Genomic DNA, 9,058 nt, shown 5'->3' on the forward strand with positions numbered 1-9,058 from the left:
TTTTATAGATAGAAACATAGATATAGAGAAAATACTATATGGAGGACACTTTTCTGATGTTTTGTCCTAGATTAGCAATCACTTGTCAAATCTTGGATTATAGAGGAATTAGCAGACTGAAATGTAAGCCTGAAATGGATGTGCGATGTAAACATATTTCCTGCATTGTTGAGTCAGTTGAGAATATCAGCCCTGAGGTTTGCATTAGAGACAACAAATACCAATAACTCCATCAAAGTTAGTAGTCAGAAAAACACTCTCTGGAGGCAGAGATAAGTCAGAAACCAGGACAGTACCAAAAAGTCCTAGAAGATGAGGGGATCAATTTTAATTGTTAAAAAATAGAGAATTATGTGTAATTGAGAAAACAGATTCATCACATAAAGTACAAATGCTATCATATCTTTTCCCCCACCTATTAATTGCTCAAGTTGTTCATGCCTTTTTGAGCAGGAGGTCCTTGTTTATTTCTTAATTAAAAAAAAAAAAAATGTCCAACAAGTCCAAGGACCCATGAGATTAACTTGATCCAAGATTTCAGTCAGATATAAGAGAGAACAGAAAGGGCCAAATGGTTAGCATGAGCTTTTCATTCAGCATCTGCCACATGGGGCCGTTGGCAAATTCTCCAGGACCTGTGAGCACTCAAGCCGGTGCTAACTGTTTGGCTCCCATCCAGACAGTGGCTAGATGTTGGTAATTAGTTATTACAGCGCTCTTAATCATATCTATTTCCCAGACCATGCCACTGAGCTAGAATAGCTGAGCTAAGAGACATAATATCCTTAGCCAATGCTGTATTTCCTCTTAATTTACTCTAGCAGAGAATGGTTGCTCTTCCAGAATCAATCTCTGTGTTTGCTTCATTTTAAAAGTGAAGATTGGGCACTCAGTTATATTCTACCCCCAAATCATCTCCCCGAATCATGGGTAAATGGAGGTAAAATTTTGTGAGCACTCCCTATATAATAAAATTACCTATTCAGTAATTAGTTCCACATTCTTTCTCTTTTTTATAAAAGTCATAAAAGAAGGAAACAATTTGATGAATTACTAAGTGAACATCTGTGTCATCATTTTTCAGTCAAGAAACAGAATACTGTCAACACCTTAGAAATGCCTAAACCTATATCCTCCATGCCTCTGGAGATAATTATTATCCACTCCTTTATGGTACTCATGTTGTTCCCTGTCTTTGTTTTTCCATTGAAGTATGCATCAGCAAGCGCTTTAGTTTTATTTTTCTGTTTTTTACTTTATATAAACAAAATAATATAATAAATATAATATAATATAATATAATAATATAATATAATATAGTATTTATTTTTCTATCAGGCTATTTTTGTTCAGCATTACATTTGTGAGATGGATTTACATTTTTATCTGTGCTATTGTTAACATACATCATTCCATGTACAGTTTCCCAATTTATGACTATACCAATATTTAATTATTCATTCTATTTTGATAGACTTTGCATCCCTCTGTTTTTCTGTTAAAAATAATGTTTCTTTTATGTGTAACTTTTATTCACATAGATGTGCATTTCTATTTACGTATGCACCTGGGTATATAATTATTGGATCATAGGATAATCAATTTTATTTTAAGTTAAAAGAATAATGTCAAATTATTCTAACAGGATTGTACCAATTACAATTCTCACTATCAGTGGATGAAAATGAGAATTTCATTTTTACTACATTCTTACCAAATGTTGTCAGAGAATGTTGCTCACTACATTCTCACCAAATATTGTCACCAAATTATAATCTTGTAGAAATACTGATACATGTGTCATAGTATTTTGTCATAGTATTTTGTGGTTTTAATTTGAATTTCTCTCATGATGGTTGTGTCGAACAATATTTTGTATGGTTTTTGGTTAATTGTATTTCCTCTTTTGTGAAGTGTTGTTAAAATTGCCTGTACAATATTTTATTCAGATGTCTGTCTTATTGATATTAGAGTGTTCTTTTTATGTTCTGAATATGAGGTACTTGCCTGCTTTATATTTATATTATGTGATATCTTCTTTAACTCTGTGATTTGAGTTTTCATTTCTCTAATGGTATCTTTTGAATGAAAATAAATGGTTAATTGTAAAGTAGTGATGTTTATGTTATCATTTGAATTAGTGCATTTCTTTTTCCTGTTCTACTTAACAAATCTCATTCGCCCTGACATCACAAATATACCATCCCATATTTAGAAATGCAAACCCCTAGACTATATTTTTTATATGGTGTAGAAAAAGATAATTTTTATTTTATTTTTCCATTTGGGTAACCAATTATTTCTTAGCATCATATACTGAAAAGTTTGTTTTATACTCTCCTTTCATTGCAGTGCAAATTTGTCATAAGTTAATATGCAGGATATATCTAGATCTTTATTTTGTTCTGTTGGTTCAATTGTCTGTCTCCACACTACCATATTCTCTTAATTATCACAGTATTATAATGAATCTTCATATTTAGTATAGAAAGTTTTTTCATTTTAATCTTCTCCATGATTTTCTTGACTTTTCTTTCTTCATCTTTTGAATTCAATATGCATTTTTGATGTAGTTTGTCATGACTCATCAAAATACTAGTTGAAATTTTGTTTAATTTATATAATATATTAGGCCTAATAGATGTCTTTACAAAATCATCATCCATCCATGAATATGGCACATTCTGTCACTTATTTATCAGTAATTGCTGTGAATAACAATTAACCTTTTATCTGAGTAGAAATATTATACAACTTTTATTAACTCTATACTTAGCCATTTATATTTTTGTTGATAGTAAAAATGATATCTCTTGAAAATTTTGCATTTGCTAACTCTTAGTGTTACCATATAGAAATGCATATGCATTTCAGATATTTACTTTGTTTCCAATAACCTTGCTAAAGTGACTTAGTAATAATTTCCTGTAGTTGCTTTTGGATTTTTAGGTACAAAATTATATCATTCAGGGATAATTATGGTTTTATGAGTTCTTTTTCAATCCTTGTACTTTCTATTTTTTTACTTGCTTTACTGCATTGACCAGGACAAAATTGGTATCACTCTGATAGTAGATATACTTGTTATCGATTACCTCAAAGGAATACATTCAGTGTTTTATTATTAACTATTATGTTTACATTATCATATTTAGATACTTTTTATGGGATTAGAAAGCTTCAAAGCTTCCCGTTTTTGTTAAATTTCCATCAGGTACTAATGATGAACTTTTCTTTCTTTTTTTTTTTGTATTAAGATTATCGTATAACATTTCACCTTTAATAATGAGAAATATTTCATTAATAGGATTTTTAAAAGTTAAATGACATTTTAATTGTTGGGGAGAAAAAAACTTGCCATGATGTATTATTCTAATTATACATTTTAAGAATTAGTTTGTTGATATTTTCTCTCCATATTTTTCAATTATATTTATAAATGAGTTTGGCTTTTATTTTTCTTTAAACTTGATATTCTCATTAAGTCTTAGAGTAATGATTATTATGAACTTTTAAAAAATTAGAATTGATCCTTCATTTTGTTTTGGAAAAGAAAATAGATGCCTCTTGATTATTTTCTTCTGATACAATCAGTGGAGATTCTCGGTAAAACTCTCTGAATATGAGAAAGTTAATATTAATTATGATTTCATTTTCTTAAATAATTACATGACTATTTAGGTTTTCTGTTTCCTACTTCTCTGGATTTTGTTTTATATTTTTTAAAGATTTCCAAGTTTATCTATCATCTAATCTATTATCTATTTATCTATCATCTATCTATCTATTTATCTATCAGCTATCAATCTATCATCTATATATCTTCTATGTGTTTATTTGCTATGAAGTTGTTCTTAGATATTCTTATTATCCTTTAAATATTGGTAATTTCTGTGATGATGTCTCACATTTTATTTGTCACCTAAGTTATTTTGCGCTTTCCTATTTATTTTCATTGTCTTCTCCAGGAATTTACCAATGGTATTTATCTTTTCAAAGGATATACTTTAGTCTTCTGATTAATACAACAGTATTAATTGCTTCTTTTTTCATAGATTTATGCTTATATCATCATTTTTTTCTATTTGGGGGTTTTCTCTTGATATATTCTTTGAATGTTTAGTCCATTGGTTTTCAGTCTTTTTTTTCTTTCCTTTTTACATTTATGCAATAATACTATAGTTATTTCTTTAAGGTTGACTTAATTTTATCCTACTAGTTTTATTATAGTGTATATAGTGTTTAGTTCAAAATATTTTCTAATTTGTGATTTGATTTTTATCTTTTCTTCATATATAAGTATAAACACACATACATTACTTTCCAAGAAGATAAAGTTTTATCTTCTGGGGGGTTATTTATTTCTTGCTTTTTGATGTTGTTGTTAAAAATATTCTTAATTATGAACATGTCATGAATTTTTTCAGATGTGCTTTATGGGCATTCTATCACTAATTTTTAAAAATGTAAATTCTAAAATTGAAAGATTGTATATTCTTAGGTTGTTAGTTATAGTGTTCATTATATAACCATTATGTTAAATAGTTGACATTCTTATTTTCAGAACTGTCCAACAGTACTTCTGTGATAATGTAAAATTTCTGTATTCTAAACTCTCTATTATGGTAATCCCTAGTACATGTGTTAATGAGAGTTTGAAATGTAGCCAGTATAACTTGGAAACTATATTTTTAGATTTAATTCATTTAAATTTAATTCTAAATAGCCACATGTGGTCATCATATTAGGCTGAGGTAGTTCTTTAACAGTACTAAATTTCTGACTGCTTTTTCTGGTATATGCAATTAAATATGAGTTAAAATCACTCAATATCATTGCATATTTGCACTGTCCATTTTATTTTATATAGTCTGATGTCATTTTTAGGTGTCTATAAAATAAAATGAGAACTATACATTTTCTTGGTTAATTTTTAATGTATTAAATGACCCCCTTTATCTATAGAAATTATTTAGGTATTAATTTTTCTGATATTAACATAACTTCTTCAGCTTTTAAAAATTAGTATGTCTAATAATGATACCTTTTTCTATCATTTTATTCTCAATATTTCTACATCTTTATGTTTAAATGTCTCTTGCAGACACATATACTTTTGTTTTATTTAATTCAGTCTTAATGTAGTCATTCAAAAATTATAGAATTCCTTTCATATATATTCAGCATAAAACTTGTATATATGTATTTATTTCTTACAGTTTTCTACTTGATAACTATTTTCTCATCATTATTTTTTCTCTCTGTACAAATACCATACCTTCCACACTCCCACACCCACACCCACACAAAGATTCATGTACACACATATTTACTATTGTATTACTAGAGATAAGAATATGCTTCCTAAACTTATCAGAAGCAATGTTATTTTTACTTTTGCTATCTTCACAGAAATTATGAGGAATTCACAACAGTAATTATATTCGTTCTTGACTCTAGATATTTTTTTTGTTTTTTAGTTTACTCTTTATAAGATTTCAAAACTCAAAAAGCATTACTATTTTTAGCAGCTTATATTCAGTAAGATTTACAAACGTATTTTTCATTTTCAGTTTACTCTACTCTTATCTTCATCTCAAAACTTTAATATCATATTATTTTCTTTCTGTGTAAGGAAAACACTTCAATTTTCTGTATTAGTATGTATTTAGTACAAGTAAATTCTCTCATTTCTCCCTTGTCTAAACTGTTTTCCTTTCTTCTTAAAAAAGTATCTTGCTAGTTATAGAACTATACGTTGGAAGTTAGTTCATCTTTTTCAATCATTTGTTGACTTTTACTATTTCTATTGTGTCATTTCTTTGTTCTCTTCTTCCCTCTCTTCCTCTACAGTTTTACTTTATGTTTCTCCATATGAATTTTTCTTTTTAAAAAGTTTAATCTGTGTTAGTGTTCATACATCATTGGCACACGCTGTGAAAATGTGGAGGGTCACACAGGCCCCTAGGGAATCTGCTCCCCCAACATTAACAGCCAGAGACAGAGGAGGATAGATTTGAAGGGCTTTGGTGGCAAAGAATACAATGATTTTGTTTTATTGAATCCCACTCAATTTTAAACCAAGTACATTTATAGATTAAATGCATATATCTCCATTCTCTTAAGTATATTGTAAAATAATAACTAAATTAAAATAAAGATTAAAAGAGAATAAGAGAAAATAAATATAAAAACAGCATCTAACTTTGCTTCCCATGTAATAGTGGACCATCATGCTCTTTGTAGTATGGCTTGCTACTTCAATTCTTAATGCATAGAGAGATGATTTTTTCATTTTTCTTTGTCTCTCTTTCTCTCTCTCTCTCTCTGTATGTGTTTGTGTGTGTGTATGGCATATTCTATCTCCTCAATATAAATTTGTTGAAGAATAACTGTGATCAAAAACATCCCAATGCCTGACTGCCCCGATTTAATGGTATCTGTATTTAAATGTGATAAAACTCAGAAAGCTTGTGGGCCTCAGCATGTGCTTACCAGAAACAAATAAAACAATTTAGGACTAGTTCCTATGTTTCAAAGCAACAACTTGAATTCCAAGTCTGCCTCCACACCAAAGGTGGGCCAGATTTTATTATATTGTTTCTTGTCTCTGAATGTGTTTGCTTTGTTCCAATCTTGCAACTGAATTGGTTCTTGTCACAAAAAAAGACAAAGTTGTATAGAATATCAGATAAAAACAAAGAAGTGGGATTTTAATAAATCCCTCATGTAATTGTGGAAAAATAGCTACACATCACTTCTCTTCTCCTCCACTTCTATCACCTCTTCAGTTCCCAGAAAATTCAACCACAAAAACACAAAACTGCCAGTCAAATATTCAATTATGAACCATAGTATAAAAATTAAGAGCAGATATAATAAACCATAAGTTTCTTTTAAAAAATAATAACTTAGAAATTAGCCTAGACACTGGATTCATCAGTTTGCACATGATTGGGCTGGTCTGTAATTTCTCATGTCTATTTCATATTTTTAATTCTGTCTCTTCATAAAATGATTAAGCTAATTTATCATTATGCTATAATGTCAAAGTTTAACAGACCTAATGAAACTTTCATTCATCCAGTATGGAGTAATTATTTTTATTTATTTATCCTTAACGTATTTCCAAAAAATACTTGTAGGTTTGAATGCTTTAGGTGCTTCAATGGCATACAGACATTTAAAGATTGCTAAAGAGAAAAAAAAATCACTAAATGAGAAGAGGTAAGAGTGGTAGAAGTTTCAATAGTTGAATGAATTATGCTAAAATAATAGTTGATGGAATAGGCAAATTTAGTTAGAAAGAAAATTAGAACTAAAACATCTACTTAGGACACACTTCGTAACTGAAAGTTTAAAAGGTTCCAGAGAACACCATGTGAATCTCTCTATATAGTGCCATCACTGGAATCGTTTTAAAATTAGATTGGTCAAATATTCAATAAAATATTTTTTTTTCCCTAAAATTCCTACACTGTTGAAGTGGTTAGTCCTTTTGAACTGCCAGTTCTTTTTCATCTCTAACTTAGAGGATTATATTACCTGGTCTACCTATATGATAACCTCATTTTTAACAACTGCATTGAATTAAATACCTACATAACTTCGGTTGAATGTAAAAGATGTATAGGGCGCATAAATAAAGTCTATGCAGATATTAGCCAGGAAAAAAGTATAAAAATTTTAAAAAAGAGAGAAATATGTTATTCTAAGGATTGTACAAGAAAGGCAATATTCTAGGAATCCATTTTGAAATGACATTTGATCAAATACCGAATTAGGTTATTGTACTCTGTTCTTAACTGCGTTAGCTCAGTTTTTAAATCTATAACATGAGGAAACTTAATTACTTACTACTAAGATCTTTTCAACGTTAATAGTAAGTAATCTGTGACTCAAATTATAATATAGTAATAAGTATAACCAAAATCATCCCCCTACATTATTTAGATAATTTATTACAAATTCACCATAAATATCTTTACTGTTTTTTAGCTATACGCTGTAAATTTATTTTAGATGATTACATTTTTATACTTGATGTCACTACTTATAAAAATATCTGTGGGATGCAAACACTATCAAGAGGCTATGTTAACGGGAGTAAAATATCATGATTCATTAAGGATATTAACTACTTTGCAGAGCCATTTTTTTTCATTGTAAAATTGTAATTTTTCCAGCGTGTTTTTGCCAAAGTAGAAATTATCGTGAATGCTTCAATTAAAATTGTACTAACATTCAAAATACCTTCAACGGCTTAACAGGAAGTTACTATTAATTATGTTATTGTGTTTTCCATTTAAGGGGTAGAAGTAAATCCAATATATGTCCATAATTATGCTGATATTTTTATAACTTTATACAAACAAAATAACACTTTATTCATTCTGTTAAGGGTCTTTCTTTTTAGCACAGTGTGAAAGGCTTATTTGCTTTTTAAATTCTTAAAATTAAAGCAACTAATTATATCACAAGAATGGAACAAGTTTGTCACTATTGGAAGCTTTCAGGAATATAAAAATAGTAAGCTTCAGAAACATGGCTGTTTTAATTCTCATTTCAGTCACTCAGCACTTTAGCAATTGATGTAGCTGATGAACTTTTTCATTTTTGTAGTGTTTGTTAAAATAAATGCTCATGCCACTTGTGAATAAATATAAAGTGAGGATCCCCTATTCATTTTGTTCTGTTTAATAAGAAAATTCTGAAACCATAAAATATTAATAAAATATTTGTACAATTTACTTTTTACCATCATATAATTTTGTTTAAAAATACTTAAATATTTACATTCTATATTTCTTTGGAAAACTACAACAACCCCTTATAATAGAGTTCTCTAATTTTTTCGAAACATAATATGTAAAATACTTTTTAATGAAGCTAATATTTAATTTATTAGTTATATATTTAGTTATTTTTTATGGCTTTAAGAAGAAAGACTATGCACTACATAAAACTCATTTTGATCTGATGATCTAAAACTTAATTCAACGATCATTAGTGAAAAAATGTTTAAAATTTAACCTTTCCTGCTATGAAAGATGCAACA

The sequence above is a fragment of the Pteropus vampyrus genome, unplaced genomic scaffold (genome assembly GCF_000151845.1).
Source record: "Pteropus vampyrus isolate Shadow unplaced genomic scaffold, Pvam_2.0 Scaffold83, whole genome shotgun sequence".
Taxonomy (NCBI): domain Eukaryota; kingdom Metazoa; phylum Chordata; class Mammalia; order Chiroptera; family Pteropodidae; genus Pteropus; species Pteropus vampyrus.